The following is an 18589-nucleotide window of genomic DNA, read 5'->3' on the forward strand; positions in this document are numbered from 1 at the left end:
TGGGGTGGGATGGGGTGGGGTGGGATGGGGTGGGGTGGGGTGGGATGGGGTGGGGTGGCATGGGGTGGGATGGGGTGGGATGTGGTGGGATGGGGTGGGATGGGGTGGGGTGGGATGGGGTGGGGTGGGGTGGGATGGGGTGGGGTGGGGTGGGATGAGGTGGGGTGGGGTGGGATGAGGTGGGATGGGGTGGGATGGGGTGGGATGGGATGGGGTGGGATGGGGTGGGATGGGGTGGGGTGGGATGGGGTGGGGTGGGGTGGGATGGGGTGGGGTGGGGTGGGATGAGGTGGGATGGGGTGGGATGGGGTGGGGTGCGGGACGCGCGCCTCTATCCCGGCAGCGGCGGTTCAGTTTCTGTTTGTGAATTAATGTACGATGTTGTTATTATTAAGTATTTATTATAATTTAGTTTTATAATTAGTATTGTTCTTTATTATTCATTATTATGACTTATTAAGTATTTAATATTGTTTGCGATTATTTATCATTAATAATTATTTTTAATGATTGATTGTCATTGTTTTTTATTCTTATTTATTACGTATTATTGTTCTTGTTACTCATCATGGGTTTTTTTTTTCATCCCGGTTGCTGAGCACGGGGGCCCAAGTGGGAGAGGAACGCCCCATGAGCAGTCGACGCACATTGCTTGCAATTGAGCAACAACAACAAACGTCGACATCTTCGTTCCAAACCAAGTTCACCTCCTCGCTCACCATCTCGCTCCCACCTCACTCACTCACCTCCTCACTCACCATCTCGTTCACACCCTCACTCACTTCCTCACCATCCCATTAACCGTCTCACTCAACTCTTCGCTCAACTCCTCACTCACCTCCACACACACCATCTCGCTCACCTCTTCACTCACCTCCTCACTCCCCTCCTCACCATGCCCCTCCCCCCCTCCCCGCAACTCGTATCCCCAGTGTGAAGTGACCTTACTTCTCCCGTGCCCCCCCCCCCACATCTCCCCGTGTGAACCCCCCACACCCCCCACACCCCCACACCCCACACACCCCCCACGCCCACACAACCTTTAGTGGAGCTCAGACCTCCGCGTGACGTTCGCTTGATGTCTCTGCCAAAGCGGGGCTATCAATAGTCTTCAATGTGGCAGAGGCGCAGCCCTGCAAGTGCGCGCTCGCGCCACTGACGGTGCAAGAGCCTCCGCCAGATGGGGAAGTTCCAGACAGCCGCCTCTAGATCCCGAAATTTATTCTTTTTATTTTTTGGGGGGGGGGGGGGTCTCCTCTCCGAAGATGTTCGGAGCGAGCCACACTTCACCCCACCACCGCACACGGACCTGCCGACATGCTCACTGCGGCGTATACCGATGCAGACTGCTGGCCGGACAGGAGACGCCCGTGGGAGGACGCGTATACCGATGCAGACTGCTGGCCGGACAGGAGACGCCCGTGGGAGGACGTCCAACGTGGACAGAGGACCGCAGAGCTCAGACAATTGTTGGTGACGCGTCTCAGGCTGATGGTGATGATGATGATGGCGCGGTGGTACACGTTGAACTCATTATATGAAAAGTACGAGTGGGTTTTACCCTTTCTGGCAATAAAATGAGAAGGTGTTCGCACACCGCAAATGGAAAATGCTAAACAATCATCTCCTTAAATTTCGATTTAAAGCTTTCGTGAATGCTAAATTCCTCTTGATATGCAAATTATTTTGTCAAGGCGCTCTTCGCCCCCTCCATCCCAGCTTAAATAGTCGCTCCAAGCCCGGGGCTTGTCATTCAGACTCTGTCTACTCGACAGACCTGTTCTCCACCTGAGGACGGCTGCTTGCGTTGTGGCCGAAACGTTGTGAGAATTATTTTATTATGTTTTATTTTTATTATTTTATTATTTCCATTCTACGTGACTTTACCGAAAGAACCAAGACGAATAATCGCCTTATTGCTGCAAAACAACAACAGCAACACAAACTTGGCAGGACTCTTCTGTAATTCTTAAATCAATCTGTGCGGCATTGTGAGTGTTACTCCATTCGTAGACACAGCGTGGTTGGTGATGCAAAACAAGGATGGGCTTTACCCCACATGGCAATAAAACGTGAGTTTTGTTAAGATGTTAAAACACCAAATATAAATATTTTGCAGGGAATCATGCCTGCGTTAACCACACAGTACGTGTGTGAACATGCAAACATAACATGCTCTACTTTACGCGGAGGCTTTCGCGACCAATATTATTCATAATAAACGTTTTTGGGTTTAGATCGCGTTATTTATAAATGTGTCGTAACCCTCCACCACCCGACACGGCCAATCAGTAAAAAAGTGTCACGTTGACAAACACACCGGTGGGCTAAAGCAGTGAACTATTTGTCTTTTGTCAACGTGACACTTTTTTACTGATTGGCCGTGTCGGGTGGTGGAGGGTTACGACACATTTATAAATAACGCGATCTAACCCAAAACGTTTCTTATGAATAACATGCTCTGATAATAATGTATGACATTGTCTTTAAAGAAGGCTGTCTCTGACGTAGGCCAATCAGTTTGAAAGGCAATTCCATGTATAATAATGATCAGAGCATATTTTAGTTTGCATGTTCACCACTAGTATACTGTGTGTGTGGTTAATGCAGACGTGATTCCCTGCAATAGGTTTCTATTTGGTGTTGGAACATCTAAACACAACTCCGGTTTTATTGTCAGAAAAAATAAAATCGATACTTATTTTTCATACTTTGATAATGGCAAATAGGTCCCATGAACCCATGCTCATTATGATACATATTGCGAGTCGCATCGATATAAATAGATATATGTCGGAAATAAATTACTTTACCAGGTAAGGCTCACTGAGCTTGATAGCCTGGCCACAGATGAGAGCTCAACGAAGTCACAACACAAGCGATCGTCAGCGAGTACTCGGTGTCTGTGTGAGTGTGTCAAGGGAGTGGTGGGTGCAGTGGTTAGCGCTACACTGCGCTACGAACCTGGCGACCCGAGTTCGATTCCCGCTCACGGCCAACACCGGTGACGATTATCTGAACCAATCCTGGGCCTCCCCTAGGTCGACTCAGCCTCAAATGAGTACATGGTGTGGTGTGTAAACATCACCACTAGGGAGACAAAGGGGGTCGGGCGTGGTGTTGGCCACCCACCCCCTCGTGTACCGTTGCGGCCTTCATAGGTGCTCGCTAACAGCACTTGCCCCTACAGTCTGTTAAGGCTATATGGGGGATCTTTATCTTTGTCTAGGGGAGCGGTGGTGTAGCGGTTAGCGCTACGCTCCGCTACGAACCTGGCGACCCGAGTTCGATTCCCGCTCACGACCAACACCGGTGATGATTATCTAAACCGGTCCTGGGCCTCCCCTAGGTCGACTCAGCCTCAGATGAGTAGCTTGTTACGATGTGTAAACATGACCACCAGGGAGACAAAGGCGGCCGGGCGTGGTGTTGGTCACCCCCCCCCCCCCCCATGTGTACCCTTCCGGCCTTCATCGGTGCTTGCTAACAGCACTTGCCCCTACAGTCCGTTACAGGCTACACGGGGGATCTTTGTCTTTGTCTAAGCCGAATCAACCTCGGGGGGGGGAGGAGGCGCGGAAACGGCTCCAAATCATCGCCACCGCCGTGGGTGGCGATGAAGGGGGGATCGATTTGTCGGGTCGCGGTGGAAACGCCCTGAACCCCCCTGCAGCAGCAGCAGCAACGCACGAATCACTCACCTCGGCGACCGAGGTGAGGGGGGGGGGCAGGCTCGCTCTCTCGCTTTGCCTGCGCTCGTTGTTCAAAGAGAGGAGGAGGAGGATGGAGGGAGATCTCTCTCGCGCTCGCTGCAGACAGCAGCAGCAGCTGCTACAGTGCCCACGACCCAGGGGAGGAGGCGACTCAGCCTCGGCTCAGAGACTCCCACCGGGACTGCAACCACGGGAAGTCACTAACCACCACCTCCCCCCCCCCACACCGATCTAGCACGTACCACCACCAACACCCGCGCATCTACCGTGCCACACACGTACCTCCCACCACCACCAACAAGTATTCCACGGTGGCTAGGAGATGTTAACTACCTCGCGTGGTGTACAGGAGGGCGTGGGTTCGATCCCGACCCTGACGCCTGCTGGTGTATTTGGAGTTTACGTGTCTCTCTCTCTGTCTCCCGCCACAGCGCGTAGATTTGTAGCGTTTATTTTCATTTGTGTTGCTGGTGACTGTGTATTTCATATCGAAATGGCCTCCAGTGCTGTTGCTGCTGGCGGCAATAAAAGTTGTTTAAAAATCAACAAGTCTCACCCTGTATAGATGTTAACTACCTCGCCTGATATACAGGAGGGCGTGGGTTCGATCCCGACCCTGCCGTCTGCTGTATATTTGGAGTTTGCATGTTTTCACAGCGTTTGTGTGGATTTTTTTCGGGTACCTCCGTTTTTTCCCTCCACATTTCTAATGATCAACATGCGTTTAGAGCATTTGGCTGCTGAAAATGTCCACATAAGCCACTTCCTGCTGTGTATTTGGCTTTTTGCGGTGTGTGTTTCTCTCTCTCTCCCCGTGGTCGCGTGGATTTTTCTCCGGGTCCTCCGGGTTCCCCCCCCCCCCCCCCACATTTATAATCAACGTCACATATAGCAGCATTTGGCTGCTATAAATATCCAACGCAATCGTGATGAGCCACTTCGCTGGACTGTCATTTGTGGCCATGTCACTTCTGACAAAGAGCTGCAATAGTTCAGTGGGTCTTACCTGGTGAAATAAAATAGAAGATCGTTTTTATTTTTCGATTTAAAGCTTTCGTGACTGCAGGGATTCATCTTCTTGGTTCTTTCGGTGAAGTCACGTAGAAGGGAAATAATAAAAAATAAAACATAATCAAATAGAATTCTCACGACGTTTCGGCCACAACGCAAGCAGACCTGTTCTTCACCTGAGGACGGCTGCTTGCGTTGTGGCCGAAACGTCGTGAGAATTGTATTTTATTATGTTTTTTTAAATTATTTTATTATTTCCCTTCTACGTTACTTTACCGAAAGAACCAAGAAGATGCTTTAGTATGTCTCCCTTCACCTCTGTCGGTTGTCGCCATCTCTCTCCCCATCTCACTCCACCTCTATCTCTTGCCGACTGTATCTCTCCTGTCGTCTCACGAGACGTCTACATTTGAAAGGGGGGGGGGGGGGGCAGATTTATTGTCATCGCCTAAAATGTGGCCAGCGTCCCAGGGTCTCCACCGCGCACGTATCTCCAAACCCACGCACCGCCACCCTCCACGTACCTTCCACTGCACACACGTACCTCCAAACCCACGCACCGCCACCCTCCACGTACCTTCCACTACACACACGTACCTCCCTCCACACTGCCTCATGGAGCACCCACCCCATACATACAGGACAGTATCCACATCTCCCCCTACACGTCCTTTCCTCCAAGTAGCTTCCACTCCACACATACCTCCAATCCTACACATACCTCCAAAGCCACAAGTACCTTTCAACCCCGCAAGTACTCCCCCTCCCAGCCCCCACCACCACCACCACCACAAACGTACCTCCAAATCTCACACGGACCTATCAGCAACACACCGGTGGGCTGAAGTTGTAACTAATTTGGCGTTTTGTTTGCGTGACAAATCCCTTACTGATTGGCTGTGTCGGGTGGTGGAGGGTTTCGACACATTTATTCTTACGCGATCTGACCCAAAACCCTTTATTGTAAATATTATTGGTCGCGAAAGCCTGCCACGTGTTTAACTGACGGTCCTATCAAACCCGCAAGTGCCTCTTGAATTCTACGCACCCTTAACCCTCCACGTACCTTCAAACACGACACGAACTCCCGCCCCCCGTGAAAGTCCAACGTAACCCCCCCTCTCCAACCCCTCCCCCCCCCCCCAGCTTACCACGCGTGTACCTCCCAATCCACACGTACCTCTCGCTACTCACGCAAGCAATCTGTTAACCCGAATAAGCGTAATTCAATTTCACAGAATCTAGATTCGCTGAAGCTACGGGTAATTAATTGCATGCGGAGCTGTTAATTATGGGACCTGTCATTCACCTTCACGGAGATATAGCCCGCTAGAGTCCGTGCCAGCTACTCTCATAAAGACCTATTAACTAAAGTGACAGTGAGTAATCTTCGTGGGAGATCTATTCTGCAATTGTCGCTCATGGGGACCTGGCGCATCCCCTGCCGCGTGATGGTGCGTGGATATCCGTACTCGGGTACATTAACACCGCATCACGTTCGACACTATACACCGCCATTACCACGTGGTGTGGTTGTGGCGGTGATGTGTGCGGCTGTGAGTGGTTGCCAGGGTAACGGCGGCAGTCCGGCAAGTGGGATACATTTCAATCTGTATTCCATCCGATAAGGGGGAGGAATCGAGCGTTCCTCCCTCTCATCATCCGGCGCGCGCGTGGGCTTTGTCCACGTGCTCCGTTTTCGCTCCCCACGTGTAAACACTCGTTTTTGACAAGGAGTCGGCCAAGCATCATAATGCAGGACCGCAGAGCTTGGGCGATCCTTTGGTTGCCTTGTGGCTTGTGTGCGGTTTCCCGCGCGTCTGAACATAAAGCGTTACAAATGTCAGAAGTTATGTACTTGTGAGTACATTTGCACGTGCGATTTATTTAGCAAATTATTCCCCCACCCACCCACCCATTTCATTGCATTATTTATTATTTGATAGTCGAGAATGCGGACACGAGATTTGGGGGCAGACCTCCTCGTGTGAAGAATCTGAGTCGCAGCAGATGCTGGGGAGAAGGGTGGTGTTGGTGGTGATAATCGTGGTGGTGGTAATGGTGGTGGTAATGATGGTGGTGTTGGTGGTGATGATAGTGGTGGTGGTAATGGTGGTGGTGGTGGTGGTGGTGGTAATGATAGTGGTGGTGGTAATGTGCTTATGACCAGCTCCAGTTTAACAGCAGAGGTCTCACTCCGAATCAGTCGGGCGGCATTATCTTTAAATCGGCTGCGTAATGCCCTGTGGAAGTTACATGGACTGTCGCTCTGCACGAAGCTTCGGGTCTTCTCGGCCACAGTCATATTCTCCTTTCTCTGTGCTTGTGAAACGTCGACCCTTAATTCAGGCTGGCCTGCCTACGATACATCATGTGTTTAACTAAAGTGGATTATGTGAGGAGCTCACAAATCGTTGAAAGATCTGGACACATTCCCATCAGTGAGCTCCTCCGGCAGGCAAGGCTGTGTGATGACTGAATCATGTAGGGCGCTTGCCCAGCCACCGCATGCCCAAGCGGCTTCTGTTTGGCCGCATAGAGGGAACTAAACGGGCACGGCACGGGCTGGAGAAGAGATGGACTGATGCGATATGGGAGGATGTGGAGCTGAGTGGAGTTGCCGACGACTTGTACCAGCGGTGTCAAGATCGGCCTCTGTGGAGGAGGCTCGTGAAGGACGCTACTGGGCAGTTGGAGGCAGTCGCCCTCCGACAACAACTGAGGGCAGAGGAGCGACGCTCACAACAACGAGCGGAGCGCCGGGCGGCTAAGATGCAGCAATTTTGCACAGTAGGGGACACAGCTGGTGCAGCTGCCAGTCATCTCAGTCAGCCTACCCATAGCACCTGGGTCTGTCCCGTGACCTTCTGTCAGAGACCCTTCCACACCTGACGTGGCCTCAAAGTGCACCTGGCCTGGCACAGGCGTCGTGGTGTCGTCACCGTCACTTCGTGGCGAATGGCGGCGATTGATGGTAATGATGGTGGTGGTGTACATGGAGTGTGATATTGTCTATTTTGGACGTCATGCCTCCTGGCATACGTATTCATTGTATTTCGAGGGTTGAGAGAAACCAGAAGGCTCGAAACGAATTAGCATTCAAATGAGAAGTTGGCAAATAGGCTTGACGGCTTGGATGATAACCATTGACAGGAACACGTGAACTCCTCCCCTGAGATAACGAAGGCATCGCCAGCAAGGCCATGCATATGCAAGCACCCCGCTCTGCTGTTTCAGGAAAGCTCGACTCGGCATCTGAGCTGTTTTAATTGATAACAATTAAATGCTCAGAATGACAACCACGGCATATGAATATTCTTTAACATCGTGGTATTAAACGTGAAATTTGATGATCGGATGTAATGGCGATGCAGCCCCGGGTCAAAAGGTGTTTTTGTTTTTTAACATCGACTAATTTGCGTGTCCTTCTTAAAGATCACTGTTGTGACAGACGGTCTGCGTTACGCATGTGAAACTTCATGATGGAATCAAGGAAGATCGCGTTGAAGTATTGAACCGAACGATCACTCGGGACAACAATAATCAGATTTCGATTTAAAGCTTTCGTGACTGCAGAGATTCATATTTTTACCATGTTTAGCTTCTTTTTTCACACACTGGTTTCCTGCTATAAGTTTTACCCACCAAGCAACATAGCAGGAGGCTGTTTCTTCCTGACCTGCTTTTATGCTTTTACCATCTACATGGCAGAGGCTCGGTCTCATTAGCAGCAGTTGCACTTTAACAACTCTGGCACCCCCCCCCCCCCCTCTCAGCCAGTCTACATAACAAAGGCTCAGTCCTTTCTTATTTAGACTAGCCGTAGTCTCAAGCCGCACCAACCTTACCATAATAATACAGAAGGGGACCTGTCCTAGCCCATCCCCCCCCCCTCAACCAGTATATATACGGGGTAGTATCTCTTGGAATCTCTCATTTACTTGATACAGCAAGCGTGCTGTGACGGTTCCACCTGTTGCCTCCGAAACGTCGTGGTTTTTATTTTATTTTATTTTTTTACTTTCATTAATTTTAATTTTAAAAAAAAATTACCTAAGTGACTTTACCGAAAAAACCTAAGAATATGAATCCTTGCAGTCACGAAAGCTTCAAATCTAGAATTCATATTCTTGGTTCTTTCGGTAAATTCACGTAGAAGGGGCAATAATAAAACTCCATTAGGGCGCTGTCTTTCCGACAGCTCTGTTCTTCACCTGAGGACGGCTGCTTGCGTTGTGGCCGAAACGTCGTGAGAATGTTATAATGTTATATTACGTGACTTAGCGAAAGAACCAATAATATAACAACATATGTCTATATATATAAAATCTAATTGTCAATTCTACACAACCAAAAATAATATTTATTCAAGGGTGTTTAGCCAGAGGCACGCCCGACCGCCTTCGTCTTCCCAGTGGCTATCTTTACTCGCCGCACCTGGTATTCACTTTAAGGCTGAGTCGACCTAGGGGAGGTAACCAGGACCAGTTTAGATAACCGCCACTGTGTTGATTGTGAGTGGGGCTCGAACTCGGAATCAACCAGGCTCGCGGGAGAAGGGACACAGCCAAAGGGATGAAGCCCGTTTCACACTGATACGCGTGTGCTACCGACACACACACACACACCACAACTTGGGGCCTACTTTTACGAGTCGATAAGACATTCCAGGGCGGGGGGGGGGGCAGTAAAGTGGCCTTGTGTTCACACAAGTCTTTGGATGACCTCCAAACGAAGGGAGGATGACGTTCGTGACACCAGGACCGGGTTGTCTGCGGAGCCAGAACCGGGGTTGAACTGAGGCTTACTCGATGGGATGTGACAGTGGGAGGAGCTTTCGGCTTTGGCATGGTCAAGAGAATTAATGAAATCCGGTTAGAAATTCCTGCGTGGCAATAGACAAAATATCGTATCGGCCTTGCAATGGCAAGACTCTGAGTGGTACCTGAAACCGGCCTTAAGTTTGAGCTTTGCAGAGGGCAATGGCGAAGTGGTTGAGCTCTTGCTAAGGCAGACTCCGAGTATCTGAGTCGTTAAGAGTTTGAGCTCTTAAAGCAGCCTCCCAAGTGTCTGAGTCGTTGAGTTGTTTGAGCTCTTGCTAAGGCAAACTCCGAGTATCTGAGTCGTTAAGAGTTTGAGCTCTTAAAGCAGCCTCCCAAGTGTCTGAGTCGTTGAGTTGTTTGAGCTCTTGCCAAGGCAGACTCCGAGTGTGCCTGAAAGCAGCCACGTTTTCTTTCGTACACATATTTGCATTGTTGAGTCTCTCTCAGAGGTCGCAAACTGGTTTTGATTCCTTACCCGTACCTGTACCCGGCCGCACCAGGGTCGCAAACGGGTACCCGTACCCTACCCGATACCCGGCTACCCGTACCCGGCCGGGTACGGGTACCCGATTGCGACCTCTGGGATGAAGCCATGTTGTAGGCGCGGGTGGGTTGATTCTAGGAACTTGAATTGTGAGAAGAGACAAGACGTTGGGAAATGAGTGACAATCACGGTGACTCACCAGTGACTGACGGCCTACCCGTACCCGTACCCGGCCGCACCAGGGTCGCAAACGGGTACCCGTACCCGATTGCGACCTCTGGTCTCTCTGCAGAATCGAGGACTTCGAGAAGCCGCGCTATGATAGGCTAAGAGGTGTGACAAAATTGCCGGCAAAACGTCCGTTATGGCATCAAGCAACTTTCGATGGTGAGTCGCACGCCAAATATCGAGGTTGCGCACGGAAATGCTGCCCACGCCATCGGCTGGACGAGTTCCGTTCGTCGTTAGCAGCTCAACGCGACCGGCATCGTGTGGGTCGTGCAAAGGCTCACATGGCCTCTTCACGACCCACACGTCGACATTCAAGTTCAAGTTAATTTATTAGGTATAGCCCTGTGAGCCATTCGGCTCTTGAATCGTGTGCAACCGCAACAAACAAAAAACAAAAACATGAACAAAAAAACATCTTAAAGTGAATATGTGACTAAGTGCAAACAGAAAATCCAAGAAAAGACAGCAAAATATTGCAGGAAAAAATCACCGTACACCAACGCTGTGTGCAAAAATCCCAGTGGGATGCAAGTCAAACAACCAACAACAACCACAAGACAATTGTCACGGGCACGCTGCTCGCACGGCGTGAGACCTCCCAGAATGGTGCAATGAAGGGCGCTCGCGAGCCGAAGGTACCAGCGTGCTGGGGATGGGGTGGGTGGGGGGGGTGGTCAGCGTGGTCCCAGCGTTACCTGCAGCTGCGGATCGAACCTGCCGTTCGACACTCCCTTGTGGGAGCGGAGGTATTGTTGTTGAGTGGAGGGGTGGTGGGGGGGAGGGGAGAGAGAAGACAGGATACGAGACTGCATGGATTCATCTTCTTGGTTCTTTCGGTAAAGTCACGTAGAATGGAAATAATAAAATAATAAAAATTAAATAATAATAAAGTAAGTCATTCAGACTCTGTCTTCTCGACAGACCTGTTCTTCACCTGAGGACGGCTGCTTGCGTTGTGGCCGAAACGTCGTGATAATTATTTTATTATGTTTTATTTTAATTATTTTATTATTATTTCCATTCTACGTGACTTTACCGAAAGAACCAAGAAGAGGATACGGGACGTTAACTTGACGTACTCACTCGGCACTTCACGTGTACAGGTCGGGGGTAAGGAAGGATCTCAGCTTGCGTGCGTCACGCGTCATAGCAGAGCGAATCGTCGCGTTACCATCCCGTGTTCTGCCTATTGTCTCGTTTTAATCACGTGATGGTGAGAGCCCATCGTCAACGATTACACTGGTCAACAACACACTTTCCTGGCATAAGGCATTCCAACGGTTTTAAAGGTAATTTTGGGGTGCTGATTCCAAATCTGGCATCAGTTTTTGTCTATCACATCAGGTTTTTTAAGATATCAAATATTGCATTTTCAATGAAAACTGCAGAAGAAAAATATTAAATAAATGTGGATATCTACATAAAATGATATTATAAACACACTATCCTAAAAATACGGCACCATATTTAAACACTAAAGCAGTCACTGACTCGCAACAACTTGCAATCATCAGTGACAGAGTTAATTTCGGGTAAAATCAATGAAAATGGGGTATGCCGATAGCATAAAAATGAGATGTGATAGAGCAAATCTGAGATCAGATTTGGAATCAGCACCCTGAAATTAGTCTAGAACAGCTGCAAAAGTCCAGGCCAGATCTTTTTTTTTTGTTGACCAGTGTAATCCAGGCACGTGTGCTTGCACGAGCACTTTTGCTTCGGGGCATTAGCCTGGGTTTTTTCTCTCTCTCTCCCTTTAATCGCATCATATTTGTGTGATACGACAGTTGACGCTTCTGTAATCATTTAGCACGGATTGATGCGTACAGCGATACCTTGAATTTTGTCCACTTGACTTTCGTCGCTTCGCTCTTTCGGCCGTTTTCAATCATCACCACATTTCAAATTTCGTCCACGCGGCTTTTCTCTTTCGTCCGATTTCATCCCAAACCTTCCACGACGTCCGCGCCACGCGACGTCTTTTTGCGTTCAGCCTTTGAATAGAAGTCGTTCCGTGAGCATCTCTTATATTCGCGTTTATTCATATACGATTAATACCGTGCTTATTTCTGCGATTATACTGTAGACAATTCAAATATATGGTCTGCTTTGACTTTCGTTAATTTTTGACATTCGACCTTGTTCTAGACCCTAGCCAAACAAAAGTCCATGGTATTCCTATGTATGCATCTTTGCATGGGTACTCCTGTTGCTGTTCTGATGTTAAGTGTTTTATTGGATATTGGAGTAAGTGGTATAAAAATTTACACCATTGGAACCTCATTTGCCAGTAAAAAATATGATAATTGGTTTTTTACCCTTCTATCTGGATTATTATCATCATCAGCCTAGGTCAATCCCACTGCCGAAGGAAGGCCTCCCCTCCCAACCCGTCCACATCTCTCGCATAATCCTGCAATGTAACGATCCGCCCGGCACGTGCGCACGAGCTGGATCGTTTGCCTGAGCGTGTCGCATCATCCTTAAATCTGGCGAGTATAAAACACACGATGGGCAGTGCACCAGATGCGCGCACAGTTCCATCAAAAAAATATGACGAAAAAAGGAAGATTTGATAATTGGTTTTTTACCCTTCTATCTGGCAACAAAACTGACATCTTTTTTTACAAGGAGTCATGTTTGCATAGACCACAATACCTGCAGTCATAATGCAAACAAACAACATAACTCTGATAATGTATGCACTGTCCTTGAAGTTGATTGGTCCACACCCGAGACAGCTTTCCTTAGAGCCTAGTCTCACATGGGTTGGACCAGATGACGCCTTTTGTCGAAAGCTGTCTCGGGTGTGGACCAATCAACTTCAAGGACAGTGCATACATTATCAGAGTTATGTTTTTTGTTTGCATTATGACTGCAGGTATTGTGGTCTATGCAAATATGACTCCTTGTAAAAAAAAAGGTGTCAGTTTTGTTGCCAGATAGAAGGGTAAAAAAACAATTATGGTATTAAAATTGTTTAGATTAAGGAGGGTCTGGGTGCTTTCTTTCCTAACTCGTGCATCGTTTTATCTCAATTTGCGAGAACTGTTGTATCCTGCTGTGACATCTGAATCCCGAGGCCTGACATGATTACACATAATTGATGAAGCGAGACTCAGTGAATGTTCAAGCGAGAATCATTGATATTATCACGATTGATAGTGCATACCCCTAGACAACGATACAGCCAATTATTTTAATAAGAACTTGTGATTATATATTCATCATCGCTCTTAATCAGATGCATACGAATTTATAATTATTTTAGGCATAATGATCATTATTAACAACACACAATTACAATTTGCATTTAATTACATTAATTTTACACAATTATCATTTATTTTTTAAACATATAATTTTATTATACTGGTAGGAACCACCTAGTTCCACAGCCCACAGGGGATTATTGTGTCCGTACGTCCGTCGTGCATCCAAAAATGGGAGGGGTGGGGCTGGGTGGAGAGGGGAGGGTGGGGAGGGGCTGGGTAGGGAGGGGAGGGTGGGGAGGGGCTGGGTGTGGAGGGTGGGGCTGGGTGTGGGGTGGGAGGGGTGGGGCTGGGTGGGGAGGGGCTGGTCACCCCGTGGTGCCCTTATAAAACTCAACGTTGAATCTACTCACGCCGGCTTGTGCCCGCCCTCACAGTCGGGCATATTTGCGGAATACACCACGCCGCCGTTGACCCTGGCCATTGACCGAGCAACCCAACGTTCCTACCAGCTCCCTCCGCAGGAATGTGTTTTAATCGCAATATATACAACAGTGGTATAATAGCCGTGGTGGTGGTGATGGCAGTGGTGGTGATGGTGTTGGTGATGATAGTGGTGGTGGAAGAGCGACACTCACAACAACGAGCGCAGCGCCAGGCGGATAAAATACAGCAAGCTGACACAGAAAGGGGCACAGGTGGTGCATCTGCTCGTCATCTCAGTCAGCCAACCCATGGCACCTGGGTCTGTCCCGTGATATCGTACCAGCGGGCGTTCGACGCGTCACGTGACCTGGGAGTGGCGGATGTTGTTGTTGGTGGTGGTGGTGGTGGTGGCAGTGTTAGTAGTGATGGTGGTTGTGTGATAATTATCGTCGTGGTGGTGGTAGAGTTGGTTATGATGTTGGTGGCCGTGGGTCAATATATCTGCCCTCTGCTCTGAAGGTTACCGCTCGATACAGCTCGAGTTGTAAGGCAGAGCTCAGATGAAGGTAAACACATCCTTTTTTAATTTCTGTTTGAACTATCGGGCTCTGTGGGAACTGGGATTCCTGGGGGGGGGTGGGGCATAGAGATATCTAAAGATAGATACACACAGATAAACACAGAGACAACAACAACAACAACCGCCATTCGCCACTAAGTCGCGGTGACGTCACCACGACGCTTGTGCCAGGCCATGTGCACCTTGAGGCCACGTGAAGTGTCGAACGCCCGCTGGCAGGAGGTCACGGGGCAGACCCAGGTGCCACGGGTCAACTGACTGAGATGACCGAGATGACTGGCTGATGCACCACCTGTGCCCCCTACTGTGCCAACTTGCTGTGCTTTAGCCACCCGGCGCTCCGCTCGTTGTTGTGAGCGTCGCTCCTACGCCCTCCGTTGTTGTTGGAGGGCGACTGCCTCCAACTGCCCAGTAGCGTCCTTCACGAGCCTCCTCCACAGAGGCCGATCTTGACACCGCTGGTACCAGTCATCGGCAAGTCCACTCAGCTCCACGTCCTCCTGTACCACATCACTCCATCTCTTCTCCAGCCCGTGCCGCGCCCGTTAAGCCCCTCGATCCGGCCGAACAAAAGCTGTTTAGGCATGCGGTGGCTTGGCATGCGGGCTACATGACCCAGCCAACGCAGCCTTGCCTGACGGAGGAGCTCACCGTTGGGACTTTGCCCAGATCTTTCAAGAATTTGTGAGCTCCTCACACAATCGACCCTGGTTAAACCCAGGATGGATCGTAGGCAGACACACACACAGACACACACACCCACATACGCACACATGCACACACATGCACACACACACACAGTACACACAGTACACACACACAGTACACACACACACAGTACATACACAGTACACACACGCACAGTACACACACAGTACACACACAGTACACACGCAGTACACACTAGAGGCCGACCGAAATTCAGTTTCGGTTTCGGCGCCGAAAGTTGGCTGCCAGTTCACCAGCATCGATTCAAGCAAATGCTGACCCTGCTGATGATGAGGCACTGAATGCCAAGACCGGTGCAGAGTTTCTCCTCGTAGCGACTCAATACCGTGGTGGTGGTGGGGGGGAGGGAGGGGCGTGGGAAATGAGTTGTGTATCTCCAATTATTATTTCGTTTGCATCACGTGCAGAGACGGACGTGCACAGCGAGAACCATTTCGCCTGTGCTCGACCCTGATGACCCATCGCCCTGCGTGCTTTGAGTCGTCGCTCGGAGCGCGTCGCTTCGCCCACGTGACCGCCCGCGCAACGGACAAATCAAATTTTTATTTTTTGGGGGGGCCCAGCCGAGAGGAGGATCTGGTGGGGGGGGGGGACTTAATGAACGCCGGCCGCTATCTGCCTTGAGCCACGGGGGCTCGCTTTTAATTGGACCTGCCGGCCTCTAATCAATCATCGATGCCACCACATAAGGCGGGGGGTTGGTGGGGGGGCAGTATCTACGTGGCATCGCAGCTACGTGGATAGGTGAATTGGGTTGGTGAGTTGGATTGGTTAGTTCAATGGGTCGGTGAGTGAGTTGGTGAGTTGGGTTGGTGAGTGGGTTGGTGAGTGGGTAGCTGAGTGAATTGGTGAGTGGGTTGGTGAGTGGGTAGGTGAGTGGGTTGGTGAGTTGGTTGGTGAGTGGGTTGGTGAGTGGGTATGTGAGTTGGGTTGATGAGTGGGTTGGTGAGTGGGTAGCTGAGTGGATTGGTGAACGGGTTGGTAAATGGGTTGGTGAGTGTGTAGGTTAGTGGGTTGGTGGGTAGGATTGACGTGTGGGTAGGTGAGTGGATTGGTGAGTGGGTTGGTGAGTGGGTTGGTGAGTGGGTTGGTGAGTGGGTAGCTGAGTGGATTGGTGAACGGGTTGGTGAGTGGGTTGGTGAGTGAGCAGCTGAGTGGGTACGTGAGTTTGTAGGTGAATGGGTTGGTGAGTGGGTAGCTGAGTGGATTGGTGAACGGGTTGGTGAGTGGTTTGGTGAGTGAACAGCTGAGTGGGTAAGTGAGTTTGTAGGTGAATGGGTTGGTGAGTGTGTCGGTTAGTGGGTTGGTGGGTAGGATTGACGTGTGGGTAGGTGAGTGGATTGGTGAGTGGGTAGCTGAGTGGATTTGTGAGTGGATAGGTGAGTGGGTAGGTGAGTGGGTGTATGGGTTGTCACAGTGGGTGGGTGAGTATGCCTGGGTGATGTTGTTGGTGATGTTGATAGTGAGTTGTTGATCGAAGCCGCACTTCTTCCGCGGCGTCTCAGAGCGTTCTGCATCTCATCGCAAGGAGGGCACTCCCAGTGGCAGTTGGCTGTTGCTGAATGCGAGGACTCCGCTATTACGAGCACTTCGACTTACGAACTTTCAGAGATACGAACAAACCTGTCTGTATGTCCAGTTGCCTGTTCGGATCGAGAGTCGTAAGTTCAACCGCCGCGCAATATATGGCGGTGGTGGCATCTACATCTGCAGAACGTGAAGAACCAGTGGCATCCACATCTACAGAACTTGAAGAACCAGTGGCAATCTACATCTGCAGAACATGAAGAACCAGTGGCGTCTACAGAACATGAAGAAGCAGTGGCATCTACATCTACAGAACATGAAGAACCAGTGGCATCTACATCTACAGAACATGAAGAACCAGTGGCATCTACATCTACAGAACGTGAACAACCAGTGGCATCTACATCTACAGAACGTGAAGAACCAGTGGCATCTACATCTGCAGAACATGAAGAACTAGTGGCATTAACATCTGCAGAACATGAAGAACTAGTGGCATCTATATCTACAGAACATGAAGAACCAGTGGCATCTACATCTACAGAACATGAAGAACCAGTGGCGTCTACAGAACATGAAGAACCAGTGGCATCTACATCTACAGAACATGAAGAACAAGTGGCATCTACATTTGCAGAACATAAAGAACCAGTGGCATCTACATCTACAGAACATGAAGAACCAGTGGCATCTTCATCTACAGAACGTGAAGAACCAGTGGCATCTACATCTACAGAACATGAAGAACCAGTGGCATCTACATCTACAGAACGTGAAGAACCAGCGGCATCTACATCTGCAGAACGTGAAGAACCAGTGACATCTACATTTACAGGATATTATAAAACTTCTGTACCCATTCCCAGTGTTGAGTGTACACGCCGTACGACATTGGAATCGATGGGAGTAAAGTTGCGCTTACGAACAAACCGACTTACGAACAAACATCTGGAACCTACCTCGTTCGTAAGTAGAGGAGTCCCTGTAATCCCAATTGAGTCATTTGCGGGTAATTCTAGACCGTGACAAAAGAGTAATTTGTCTCTCCCCCTGCCTCTCAATGTCACCTTCCGTAGCCTCTGCTGCCTCCTCCTCTTCCATCAACCCCTCAAATCTCCATGCGGCACAGCGGTGAGATATCTCCCGTGACACCTCCTCATTATCATCATCATCGTTAGCCATGAACTATCCACTGCTGGATGAAGTCGTACCCCCCCCCCCCTCCCCAGTGGCGTAGTTAGGATATTTTGCGCCCGGGGACGAACTATAAAATTGGCGCCCCCCCCCCCCGTTTATTCACATACCAAAATGTAATTACATGACATGTAGGCTGTGTGTGGCGGGATATATAAACTTTTAGGTTGAGGTGTAGATTTGTGCAGTAGTTTCAGGCTGCCGCGCCCGCCGCAATAAGTTGTAATGTAACGTTGTAAGCCTCATTTTGGCGCCCCTTTACCTTGGCGCCCGGGGACATATGTACCCCCCCTGCCCCCCTAGCTACGCCTCTGCCCCTCCCCAATGGCTTTTCCATCCATCACGGCGCTCTGGCGACGCGAACAAAGAACCGTCCACGTGACTCCCCGGGCGCACGATCCGACCCTCACCGCTCCGTCTCCTACGGCGGCTGCACTGTGATCCCCCCCGTGGTCTCTCACGACCCCCCTAAGATTTGTCAATAATCGAGCGAGGTTGAAGTTAAAGCCACAAGAGGTGTGCCCGCGCCTAGCCGGGTACTGGCAGTCTTCCTGTGCACGCTAAGCTCATTATCGGCTCCATTTCGGGTGGAGAGACGAAATCCCCGGGCAGATGCTCAGCGCACTCGGCTCGTAACCCCCAGAGGGTCGACGGTTCGA

This window comes from Lampetra planeri, chromosome 53 (assembly GCF_965212315.1).
Source record: "Lampetra planeri chromosome 53, kcLamPlan1.2.h2, whole genome shotgun sequence".
Classification (NCBI taxonomy): domain Eukaryota; kingdom Metazoa; phylum Chordata; class Hyperoartia; order Petromyzontiformes; family Petromyzontidae; genus Lampetra; species Lampetra planeri.